Here is a 13,532-nt window from a genome sequence, read left to right on the forward strand (position 1 = left end):
GTGCTCTATCCATTTTGTCCGCTTATGATGATTTACCATTTGCCGAATCTCCAAATTGAGATCCCTTATTCGGGGATCACAGGGATCGGCATGGCGTAAGGTGTCGCGCTCATTTGCTAATACAGCTGCTTCGGCTGGGAAATTGGGGCGGAGTTCCGCGATTCTTCCAGCCGGTATGAAGCGAGCAGTAGCAGCAGCGATCACCTTGCGGAATTGACGCTCGCCAACGATGACGTCCGTAGGAATGGATAGTGCGTTGAAGGTGCTCTCAGTAAATTCTGTGAAACCGACCCAGTTAGCTTTGTTAAAGTTAACATAAGTGCGGTTGTCCACAGAAATAAAGTCAGGAGGTTTCTCGATCGAGATAATTATGGGCAGATGGTCTGATGCAAGAGTTAGCATAGGTCGCCAGGTTATACTATTTATCAGACCACCGCTAGCGATGGTAATATCTGGCGAGCTATAACAGGTGCCCATAATTCTGGTGGGGTCTTCGTCATTCATTGTGCATAATGTCGAATCGTCTATCTGTTCCGCCAGCTCCATCCCCTACGATCGTTTGACAGACAGGAATGGCAAAGATCGCGATGCGCGTTAAAGTCGCCTAGCACCAGACGGTTTTCACTACGAAGTAGCGCATCTATATTCGGGTGATATCCTGTTGGGCAACATGTAACTGGGGGATGTATATATTAAATATTTCGAGCTCGACATCGCCTGACCGGACAGCTATACCCTGACATTCTAGGGTGGTGTCCCTGCGGTCGATGTCAACATCGATTAGACGATATTGCACGGTGTTGTGCAATATGAAGGCTAGGCCTCCACCATTATCCCGCTCGCGATCCTTACGTAAAACGTTGAAACCTGCACAACTCAGAAGATCTGAGCGGCTGTTTAACTTGGTTTCTTGGACCGCAGCTATCGTTACGCGCCCCCGGCTCATAAATGCAACTATCTCCTCGATCTTGCTCTGGAGTCCGTTGCAGTTAAATTGTAAGAGTCGCGGGTGTCCAGTCGTGATCCTAGGGGTGAGTGGGGTGCGTGTAGGTGGTGGTTGTTGCAGCTGTGCTATCCGCATGGGCGGTTGTCGCACTGTGGTGTTGGTTGGCGACGCCACTGTATGTGATTGCGGGGGCAGACTCCTACAGCATGGGGCAACATACGACGCACTCCACTCTCGTGTGGTGCGCAGGCCAGAACACGACAGAAAGTGACACCAGCCAGTACAAGAATTGCACTTGACTGATGTGACATTCCGGCGTATTATGGTCTGACACACGGAACAGACTGTGCGAGGAACCAGGAGTTGCTGGGTGGTTCTCGCACGAGGATTGGAGCTGGATGAAGGTTGGGGTGGGGGGGTGGTGGGAGTTTGGTCAGATTGGGAGTTATGCTGTCTGTGTGAGCTCCTTGGGACCGTGGAGGTCCTATCTTGGCCACTCGACTGGAGTGGCAGCGCAGTGCGCGAACATGCTGCAGGTTGCACAGCCGTTGAGGCAGATGTCGCATTATTGCGTTGACAGCATGGGGCCACGTAACTCGTGGTCCACTCCCTGAGGCCTGAGCAGGTCTTAAGATGGCTCCATTCATTGCATGTATTGCACCTAACCGAGGTGGAATTTGGATGGAGCCTTTTTGCGCATACACAGCAGTAGAATTCCTCGGGGCCCGGCTTGGACTCGATGCCAGCACGGGTCAGGAGGATACGTAGCAACCCTGCTGCTAGGCGTTGCTCCAATGACGACAAACTTAATCTAAAACTTACCGATCCAAACAGGGTTAGATCGCCGAAATAACAGCCCTTGGCCGGATAAAATCCGGGTCAATTCCGGTATCGCAGAACCGGCTGTTGTGGGAATTGCAATTACGCGCCGTATCCAGCTTCGGTCACCACCCCGCCGTGCCAATGGGCTTAACAGCGTCGTTAACGCGCTGCAACAACTTCAGCGTCTGCTAGGCTAATATTCGCCTAGGGGGGCCGGGATGGCTAAATGAGCCTACGTCATCCCGAAAACGTACACACCAACACACCTCCCACATCACCTAACACAATCCACATCACCTCTCGCAACATTCATCATACACCTCACACAACGACACTACCACCCAGGATATCCAACACACCGGCCGATCACCCCACCAACCATCAATAAAACCAAAACACTGGAAGTGGCTGACCTCTTTTTGCGTATCAAATTCGAAGCAGACACCTCGTCAACGTACAGATTTCCATCGTGTATCGTGCATCAGCAGACCTGAGCCGGACGATTCCATTTTTTTCTTATAATATAAGGCATTTTTATACACATTTTATACACTTTGATTGTTCTATTAAGTGGGTGCAGAATATACGATAATTTCATTTTATTCCATTGTTGCGACACGTTATTGAAGAGTGAGTGGTGAGTGCAATAATTAAAAAGGGTTGGAATTTAAATAGCGGTATAGCTAATACAAGGTGTGTTCCAAAGTAAACAGGACTTTAAAAAAAACAGGCAGAACAAATGGTTTTATCGGCAAAATCAATTAATTTTATTCAAAATAGTCTCCTTCTTCTTTATTCCAGCTTTTTGCACGGTCCAAAAGCATATCGAATGAGTGTTTTAGCTCGTTGCTCGGTATGGCCGCCAGTATGCCGGTGCAAGCCTTTTGAATGGCCTCCACGTCTGCATAACGCTTTCCTTTCATCGGCAAATGCATTTTTCCGAAAAGGTAGAAGTCGCACGGTACCATATCAGGTGAATACGGGGAGTGGTTGATTGTTAAAATATGATTTTTGGCCAAATAATCGTCCGCAAGCGTCGATCGATGAGACGGCGCATTATCGTGCAACAAACGCCAACTTCCATCTTCGCGATATTCGGGCCGAATACGGCGCACCAAATGCTTCAAAACTCCAAGGTAGAATACCGCATTAACGTTTTGGCCGGGTGGAACAAATTCTTTGTGGACAATACCCTTGGAATCATAAAAACAGATCAGCATTGTCTTCACTTTTGACTTCTCCAGGCGCGATTTTTTGGGGTTCGGCTCATTTCTCATTTATGTCCTCACGACCACTTTGAAAACATTGAAACCACTCGTGCACTCTGCTATGGGATAGGCAACCATCGCCATAAACTTGTTTCATCAATTGAAACGTTTCGGTAAAAGTTTTACGAATTTAAAAAACAAAATTTATTGTTGGCTCTTTGTTCGAAGCTCATTTTCGCACCGATGACAAAAACATACTGACACTTAGAACGCAATAACTTCACTTCCAATAGATGAAATGTCTTTTACTAAAAGCCGACAAAGGATAGCAGATCCTAACGCACTAGTCGACATATAGATGGCGCCACTAGAGTTTACTTGGCTACTTTTTTACTGTTTACTTTGGAACGCACCTTGTAGATAGTATTAAAGTTGTTTGCTGCTAAGTTAAGCTAAAGTATTTTGTTTAAGTGCAACAAATTTGTAATTATTAATATTCCTTTTAATTTCAAGCACAATTAGCGCTCAAATCTCTGGCATACTGAAATCGACTGATGTCATAGTGCGCTCTTGGGCTTTAGATAGTAAATTTCAAGTGTTTTTAAGCAAATCTCAATTGAAACTGAAGCGACGAAGAGCAACTGCCATTTCATTTCTGTTTTTTATGAGGCCAAAAGGATTATTTGTTTAATTTGGCGTTGCTAAAAGAGCTACATTTAATATTATATAAATAAAAAATGCTAACGAAGTCAACTAACGCGCACATTTTTATACTCTCGCAACATGTTGCTACAGAGTATAATAGTTTTGTTCACCTAACTAGGTTTGTATCACCTAAAACTAATTGAGTTAGATATAGGGTTACGTATATATAAATGATCAGGAAGAAGAGACGAGTTGAAATCCGGGTGACTGTCTGTCCGTCCGTCTGTGCAAGCTGTAACTTGAGTAAAAATTGAGATATCTTTATGAAACTTGGTACACATGTTTCTTGATACCCTAAGACGGTTGGTGTTGCAGATGGGCGTAATCGGACCACTTCCGCGCCCACCAAACGCCATTAATCAAAAACAAATAAATTGCCATAATGTTTTAAGCACCCTTATCCACGGTCTGAAAATGGGTGACAACCCCGCCCACTCTCCATATAACGGTACTGTTTAAAACTGCTAAAAGCGCGATAAATCAAGCACTAAACACGCCAGAGTCATTACATTTTAACACAGGGATCATATGAGCTGACTTTATAGGGGCCGCGTTCGAAATTAGACAATGGGCGTCGCACCGCCCACATTAAGGTGAAAACCCATATCTTAGGATCTGCTTAACCGACTTCAACCAAATTCGGTACATAATATTCTTCTCATATTTCTATGCTATAGTGCGAAATGAGCGAAATCGGATTACAACCACGCCTATTTCCCATATAACACCATTTAATTTGATTTTTTCACTTTCCACTATGCGAATCAAACAACAATGATTGTATCGGGGTAAAACTTTGCGTGAATAATGCGTTTGAAGTATGCCACCTTGTGAGCAAAAATTTCCGAAATCGAATCAAAACTATTCAAGTCCCTATGTACTGAATTTGTAATAAAATAAATAAATAAAACTCTCGATAATAGTTTGTTTGTGTCAAAGAATGGGTTTCATCGAATCAATACTTCCTATAGCCCCCATATACCTAAATGAAGATTTTTGAGCTTCCGGGTGACTTTATACCGCATAAATCGGCCAATATGTGAGTTATCTGAATGAAAATGAGAGAGCGTGTTTTACTCATAACAAGGTATTTTTGTGCATAAAATGGATGAAATCGAGTGAAAATTTTACCTGGCCCCCATGTCACTAATATCAAGATTTTCGAACATTTGTCTGACTTTACATCATATGATTGGTGATGGTATGTGAGGTACTTTAATGAAACAGTGGAAGCATTTTATTAGTCTGTGGCATGTTAGTAGTATGTAGTATTGGCAAAAATTGATAAAATCGGGTTAATGCTACCCTCAACTTCCATATACTACTTATAATACTTCTCGTATGTCGTTCAGTGAGTATTAAAATTTTTTTTATATATAAAATTGCTTCAGAATATGTTCTCTATGCTCTAGTATAGCTGAGCAATGTAAAAATTAATATCTTTCTCTATCCCGAATATATACATGATTTCCGTCTTTCCTCTTGACTTTAAACCGTTCCGGTTGATCGAAATGTGATATTTTAATGTAATTAAGTGAATAAGTTTAAAAATAATGTGTTTATCGCTGCATATGAATGAAATTGGTCTTGACCTTTGTTTAAACCTTATAACCCTAATATACTGATTTCCGCTCCTTTCGTACAACAGCAAACTCATATACCCCACATATTAAATCTAACCCCTTTGGTTCAGTTTATATTACATATACCATGTTTGAGTTAAATAGCTTCTTTTTGTAAAGATACCAAATAATAATCGAATAATAAATGTTGAATTCTTTCGCAACATTTTTATACTTTCGCAACATGTTGCAAAAGAGTATAGTTTTGTTCACCAAACGATTGTTTGCATCACCTAAAACTAATCGAGATAGATATAGATTTCTATATACAAATATTTCTTCTAATATTTGGCGATAAGCGATTTCTTCTAAGATTTGGCGGGCCCAGCGCCGTTGGCAGCTTATGAAAGGTTTAGATATTAGGACAGAAAGAAGAAAATCTACATACCTGCTCTACATATGTGTATACCACACTTAATTATATGTAAGTTATTGTTAATTTAGCCTTCATGAGCAGACCTTTCAAAATAGGTACCATAGAACCCTGTTTTAAAAAGCGTTAGACAAAAGCAATTTACGGAGGGGTTTTTCGTGCACTTAATTTCAATACAATGAAATAAACTACTAATTTCTAAAATATAAATATAACTAAATAATCTGTACTATTATGTTAGTGAATAGCTAAGTAATGTATAGGTATACAAAAGTACGTAAGCTGTGTGTACAAAAATATACCATAATAAAACTATTATACACTGTAGCAACATGTTGCAAGAGTATAATAAATATCAGTACACTGTGTTTGTAGTTTCAATTATACTAGATTTCTTGACTAGCAAAGTGCTGTATTCAAACTAATTTCAGTGTATTAGTTATATAGTGTTTAAACTATTGTTATATACAGTGGCGAGCAAACACATATGTGCTCCAGTATACCATAGTACCTATACACCCAACAGGAAAGGAGTCATAGCAAGGATTCAATTACAGTGAAAGAGAGCAGCACCTAGGATCCAACTTTTCAGACCCGGACGGACGGAATTATATAAGTATTATATATAAGTATTTTATATTATATATTAAGCCATTTATTATTTATTAATTATGCCTAGATTAAGTAGAAAATCTGTATTACTAAGTCGTCTTCAGAATGGAAAACGTATGAGAGTTCTTCGTGCAAACTCTTTATATAGAGATAGTGAGCAGTCACAAGCTACTGTAAGTCACGCTAATCGTAGATTAGATTCCGATATATGTCTGTCCGAACAAAATATCAATACAAATCAACATAGAACCAGGCGGGAAAATCTCGAGGTAGAGTCTTTTGAACAAAATTTAAATACTGTTCAACATAGGACAAGACGTCTAAATCCCCAAATCCGCTCTGAAGAGCAAATAAGAAATACTCAAGGTCATAGATCTCGGTGCGAAGACCCCGAGGTTCGATCTGTTGAGCAAGTTGAAAATACTGTTCAACATAGAACAAGGCGGCAAGATCCACAAATTCGCTCTGAAGAGCAAATAGGAAATACTCGAGGTCATAGATCTCGGCGCGAAGACCCCGAGGTTCGATCTGTTGAGCAAATGAGAAATACTGTTTAACATAGAACAAGACGGCAAGATCCACAAATTCGCTCTGAAGAGCAAATAAAAAATACTCGAGGTCGTAGGTCTCGTCGAGAAAATCCCGAGGTACGTTATGATGAGCAAAGTAGGAACATTAGGGATCATAGAGAATTTCGCGCTAGAAATCCTGAGCATAGGAATTTAGAGCGCATTCGTGATCAAATGCAAAGAGAACATCCAAGAAGAAATCCTGAAATAAGGAGAGATTAGCGTGATAGAGAAACACAACGTCGACAGCTTAGTAGGAGGGGTATGAGGGAAGAAATTTTGAATCAGAGACGTCTTAGACAAAGTCAAGTTCGCCTTTGTAGAGATAACCTGGTCAATAGGCAAATTGAAAACGAAAGACAGTCCCAAGGAATCCGATTAACGAGAAAAAATAATGTTATAGAAAATGATTGTAATGGCAATTTAACAGATTTTAAAAACATTTATTTCCAAAATATAAATAAGGGCCCTACTGAAATATGTATTTGCTGCGGCGGATTATGGTTTTCACACCAAGTTCGCAAATTAAATTTCGAAACTATTGCGCAAGGTTACCCGAATGCTGCATCCGCCTTCTATTTAATGCAAAAATTAACTTCGGAAGATGGAAATTACAATTATTTTTACGATTGTTAAAAAGAACGTTCCAAAAATATGTTTACCTAACTAGTCTAGACTTTCTTGAAATACCGGATTGTTTGAAAGATTTAACCCTAATTGAACAACGTCTCATAATGCCTAGATAACCTTTTATGACAATGTCCGTTAGGATATCAAGGTCAGAGCTCTCTCAAAGGTGCTGTTGTTAATATACCAATTTCTGTTAACAATATGGTGACATCTCTACCAAGGTCCTTTGATGAAGCTCATGTGATACAAATTCACTTAAGAAGGCGTTTGGAGTACAATCATGATTACATGATCGATACCATCCGCCCCGCAAAGATTATGGAAGCTTTGCAATTCTTAGTGAATACCCCTCTGTATCGTGAGCACAATATACATATTAATGAGTAATGAATACGCCCACAAAACGCCATTAATCAAAAACAAATAAATTGCCATAAATAAGCTCCACAACAAGATACAAGACTCTTATTTGGTATACAGGATCACATTAGGAAAGGGTAACTGCAGTTGAAATTTTTTTTTTTAAGTGAGCGTGGTCCCCCCCTAATAGGTTTAATGTGCATATCTCCTATACCACTGAAGCCATAATAATAAAAATTCACTGGGAAATCGGGTGACAACCCAGCCCACTCCCCATATAACGGTACTGTTAAAAACTACTAAAAGCGCGATAAATCACGCACTAAACAAGCCAGAGACATTAAATTTTTATCTCTGGGATGGTATGAGATGACTTTATAGGAACCACGTTCAAAATTAGTCAGTGGGCGTGGCACCGCCCACTTTTAGGTGAAAACCCATATCTTGGGATCTGCTTAACCGATTTCAACCAAATTCGGTACATAATATTATTCTCATATTTCTATATTATAGTACGAAAATGGGCGAAATCGGATTACAACCACGCCTATTTCCCATATAACAGCATTTTAAATTCCATCTGATGTCTTCACTTTCGAGTATGCAAATGAAGCAACAATGATTATATCGGCGTAAAACTTTGCGTGAATAATACGTTTAAAGTATGCCACTTTGTGACCAAAAATGTCTAAATCGAATCAAAACTGTTCAAGCCCCTAGGTACTGAATATGTGGACCCCAGTGCCTATAGCTGACTTATTACCGAAAATATCGGTCAACATAGAACAAGGCGGCAAGATCCACAAAGAAATCTAAACGAGTATACCATTTGACTTTGCGAGAGTATAAAATGTACGGTTACTTCCGAACTTGGCCCTTCCTTACTTGTTTTCATTTTCGTTTATCCGACAAAATTTACGATTTTTGTGCAATGTTTTTCGACGTTACTGCATCTGTGCCTCAAATGCTTAAGAAAATACGAAACTAATTTTATTTTCATAGTAAAATTGTTGTATTTGTTTAATAGTATGGATATTTAGTTCTCACAACACACAACGTGTATTTAAATAGGGTGCGTTCGATTTATGTAATAATTGCAACAGTACAGCAGCTCTGTTGCATATTTGACACTTCATTGCTGATACTCTGTTGATGTGCAGATAAAAATTGAGTGATGCCAATTATTTGTGTAAATTGCGTACAAAGATGACAACAGGGCGTTCTGTTGTTGCAAGTGTTGCCAGAAATTCACGCAGAACGTGATACTTTGACATTTTTGTAATACTGCTGTCGTGACTGCCATCTTCAACTCACTCATACTTGCAGTTTTTTCATTAGTCCAATTGGGACTGCTACAAAAGGCTGCTACAAAACGTTTCTTATACTGATCACTTTCACGGAACAATGTAACATATTAGGAAGTTCGAAAAAAACTGACCGAACATGTGTTAATTTTCAAAATGCATACTTCAATGAGGAAGAAGTTCTAAATCGGACAGGTGCCCACGACTTACTAAGCAGAACAACAACACTGCTACTAAAAATACCGTTCAAATTTTCTAACCATTTACAGACAAAAAATTACTATAATCACTACCCGCTTGAGCATGATTTATCATGACAAGATCGTTCAGGTTTTTTGGCACCCGTATATTACACAAAATAAATATATTTCTTAAGTTATTTACAGTTTTTATTTAAAATTTAACCGTAGTGAAAGAAAGGGTAAAGACACAATTTGAAACAACAATTCCCTTGGATGTTTTTAAAATAGATAGAAGTGTTATATAAAATAAATCCCGCAAGTGTGAAATGTTATTGATAATGTAAGTTGCATTAATTTGTTTGTACTTGTATATTTATGTATGTATCTTTTTACGACCCTTTAGGGACAAACACAAAAATATTTTTAAAAAAAGGCAGTTCTACTGATTTTCATGAGATATAATCAAGATTTCGCTAAAGGGTTTTGTAAAGGAGACAAAATAACGATTGAAACGTTGTAAAAGGAACTTGCATCTGAACTCAATAGCCGCAGCTTTCCTCAAAGGGAACTAAACGGAAGCAAAACGATGTAGTTCCACTGAAAGGTTGTGGTGACAACGAAATAATAATCTAACACATCTTTTTCGTGATTGCTCGACTATTCGATTCGGTTCTGTGTAATTTCAATTATAGAACTTTACTCAGCTGTTGAATTTTTTGGGCCACCAGACAAAACTGGCAATGCGGGATAGAATATGGAAAATTAAAATATAATTCTTCAAAAAATTTGTTCGTTGTAAAAATTTGTTTGGTAACTATATTTTCATATGCTCCGTGTGGGAAAGTTAACTAAGATGTCAGAAGTGTTTAAATGTTATTATGTAGATACCTCCAATGATGCAACAATCTAGCGCAATTATTTTCGGATATAATTGCTAAACTAAAAGGTAAATTTAATATACATTAATAAACAAATAAAATATCATTAACTAACCCACACTATTTTATTTTTACAGAACTAGGTGGTGTTTTAGTAGAACATACTGTACTGTAGGAGAAGCTGCCTCAAAGAAAAAAGAACAACAGCTGCAGCGATAGCTTTGAAGGTATATTTCAATTAATTAATTGCAATTTTTTATATTTAATTTATATCAAAACAAGAAAAAACGTTAACTTCGGTTGCGCCGAAGCTATAATACCCTTCACAAAAACAAAGGCCCCTTACAAGAACTTGATTCCGAACGTTCAATTTGTATGGCAGCTATATGATATAGTGATCTGATCTGACCAATTTCTGTGGAGAATAATTTGTTGCCTTAAGCAATAACTCGTGCCTAATTTCGTGAAGATACCTCGTCAAATAAAAAAATGTTCCATGCAAGCACTTTACTCCGATCGTTCAGTTAATATGGCAGCTATATGCTATAGTAATCCGATGTGAAAAATTTCTTTGGAGATTGCATTACTTCTTTAGCAAAAACTTATGCCAAATATTGTGAACATATCTCGTCGAATGAAAAAGTTTCCATACAAGCACTTCATTCCGATTGTTCAGTTTGTATGGCAGCTATATGCTATAGTCATCCGATCTGAATAATTTCTTCGGAGATTACATTGTTGCCTTAACTAATAATCCGTGCCAAATTTCGTGAAGATACCTTGTCAAATGAAAGAGTTTCCCATACAAACACTTGATTCCGATTGTTCATTTGACGAGGTATCTTGACGAAATTTGGCATGAGTTATTTTCTCAGGCAAGAATATAATATCCGAAAAAATTGTTTAGATCGGATCGCTATGTCATATAGTTATCATCTAAACTGAACGATCGGAGTAAAGTACCTGCATGGAAAAAATTTTTATTTTTTATTGCCGATTCACGAAATTAGATCTGAATCAAGTTATTATAAGAAACCTTTGTATTTGTGAAGGGTATTATAGCTTCGGTGCAACCGAAGTTAACGTTTTTTCTTTTTGTTGGTTACAACGTAGCGTGTTCTTGTCCTAGTACGTAATGTTGGTCCTGCTTTTTGCAGGGAAAGTAGTAGAATTTACCAACAGTTGACGGTTTTATGCTAAAAAAAATCCAACAAAAAGCGGAGAGCGAAACAAGAAATCGAATGAAGAAAACTCTAATGGAGATACACTAAAAAAACGTGCAAAGGAGAAAGAGGTCAATTCGAAACAAATTTCAAAAATCAGAATGAAGAAATCAATCAGAAATTGGGGCAATCCTCTTAGTGAGCATTTAGAAGAAAATAAAAAGAAACATGGCGAAATGTTCGTAACTCGAAAATTCAAATAGCAAAAATTAAAGTAGAGATAAAAGAAAATATTGCCTTGTGTTGATGTAGTAAAAATTAAAATAACCGAAAATAAAAATGCAATTAAGAATACGTTTTGATAAACTTTTATGTTTGTTTAAGGAAGAATTGGGTTTTTACAATTTTTTTGTAATGTATCATTTTGGCAAACATGAAATATAGTTGAAACAACAACAAAAATGTGATGGTTTTAATTCATATTCAGGAGTCTTTTGAAATCCAAGACAGATTTGCTTAGTTGACGGAATTACAACGATTAGTCTAAACCTCATATCCCTAATGTAATGAATTTCGATCCTTTTGTTAGCGTTTCCCACATTAACTCAATATATGAAATTTAGCCTCTTAGAATTACAACGATTAGTCTAAACCTCATATCCCTAATGTAATGAATTTCGATCATTTTGTTAGCGTTTCCCACATTAACTCAATATATTAAATTTAGCCTCTTTTGTTGAGTTTATGCCCCATATATCTTATTTGCGAACGATTTTAATATGATTTTCGCTGACTGGAAATAAAATATAAGTAGTTATAAAACTAGTAAGTGTTTTTCCAGCACCCGAAGGTATTTCCCCATCTTTTATCTTTGCAAGTTGCGAGAGCACAACATTTTCGGTTAGACCCGAAATTATTTACAAATGGTCACAAAATATCCTGGATAAAGAATGGATATCTTTAATCAGTTTCAATAAAAAATAACAAAAGATCTTTACGGCATGAAACTGCTCAAATGCAGTATATAATTTCGGGACCTGAACAAAAAACACTAAATTAATACATCTGAACTTTCGCAACTGTTATTCTTACATTATGAATGATAAATTAGTGAAATCAAGAGTTACAGATGATCTTTGCTGTCCTTTGCACGAAGAAGGGGATACTATAAGTAATTAAACATGTTTGCTGTATCCCATATTGTTATTAGAGGCTATAACACAGAAATATAGATTTTCACCTAGATATGGGCAGTGCCACGCCCAATATCCAATTTTGATACCTATTTTGCACTTTTAGTACTTTTCAGCATAACCGTTATATGAGAAGTAGGCGGGGTTCTAATCCGATTTCAACCATTTTTACATTTACAATGCTAAACATATTTGTTATGAGCAAGTTTGGTTATTTAGCTTAAGTGGTTTGGGAGTTATGTACATAAGACCTATTAATTGCAGTAGTAACATATACATACCTACACCGTAAGTAATATATTGTCGTCTTGCAACCGGAGAAATCACTATTATAGAAGTAGTAACATCCTCTGTTGGCATATTAATCGGTTCATCCAATTTAATTTTCTCGAATGTTTTGGGCATGAAACGTGTGGCAGCGAAGTTTGTTCCGAAATTACTAAATTTTGAGCAAAAGCATTGTCGCATTAATATCACTCAGGAGTTGTTGAGTGGCCAAAAACAAAACCGTAATCATGCCTCAACCACCGTATTCATCAGATTTGGCTCCATGCGACTTCTTCCTGTTCCCAAAACTGAAGAAACCAATGAAAAGAAAACGTTGTGCCACAACTGATCAAGTCAGAATCGAAAAGCTGATGGCCATACCGAAAAGCGCATTTCAGAAGTGCTTCGAGGATTGGAAAAAGCGTTGTCACAAGTATATTATAAATGACAAAATAGATATTAATGAATAAATAAGTATTTTTAGAAAAAATTCATACATCCCCCTAGTTACATGTTGCCCAACAGGATGTCACCCGGACATAGGTGCGCTACTTCGTGGTAAAACTCTTTGGTACTAGGCGGTGGTCTGATAAATAGCATCACCTATGCTAAGCCTCGCATCAGCCCATAATTATCTCGATCGAGAAACCTCCCGACTTTATTTCTGTGGACATCATCCCGGCTGGAAGAATCGCGAA

General features: G+C 37.9%; 1 protein-coding gene across 1 annotated transcript in view; it reads right to left on the reverse strand.

Moving 5' to 3' along the window:
- Positions 1 to 13,532, reverse strand: part of Stt3B (catalytic subunit 3B of the oligosaccharyltransferase complex) — a 47,140-nt gene that overhangs the window by 17,331 nt on the left and 16,277 nt on the right. The window lies entirely within an intron of this gene.

The sequence above is a fragment of the Bactrocera oleae genome, chromosome 2, assembly GCF_042242935.1.
Source record: "Bactrocera oleae isolate idBacOlea1 chromosome 2, idBacOlea1, whole genome shotgun sequence".
Classification (NCBI taxonomy): Eukaryota; Metazoa; Arthropoda; class Insecta; order Diptera; family Tephritidae; genus Bactrocera; species Bactrocera oleae.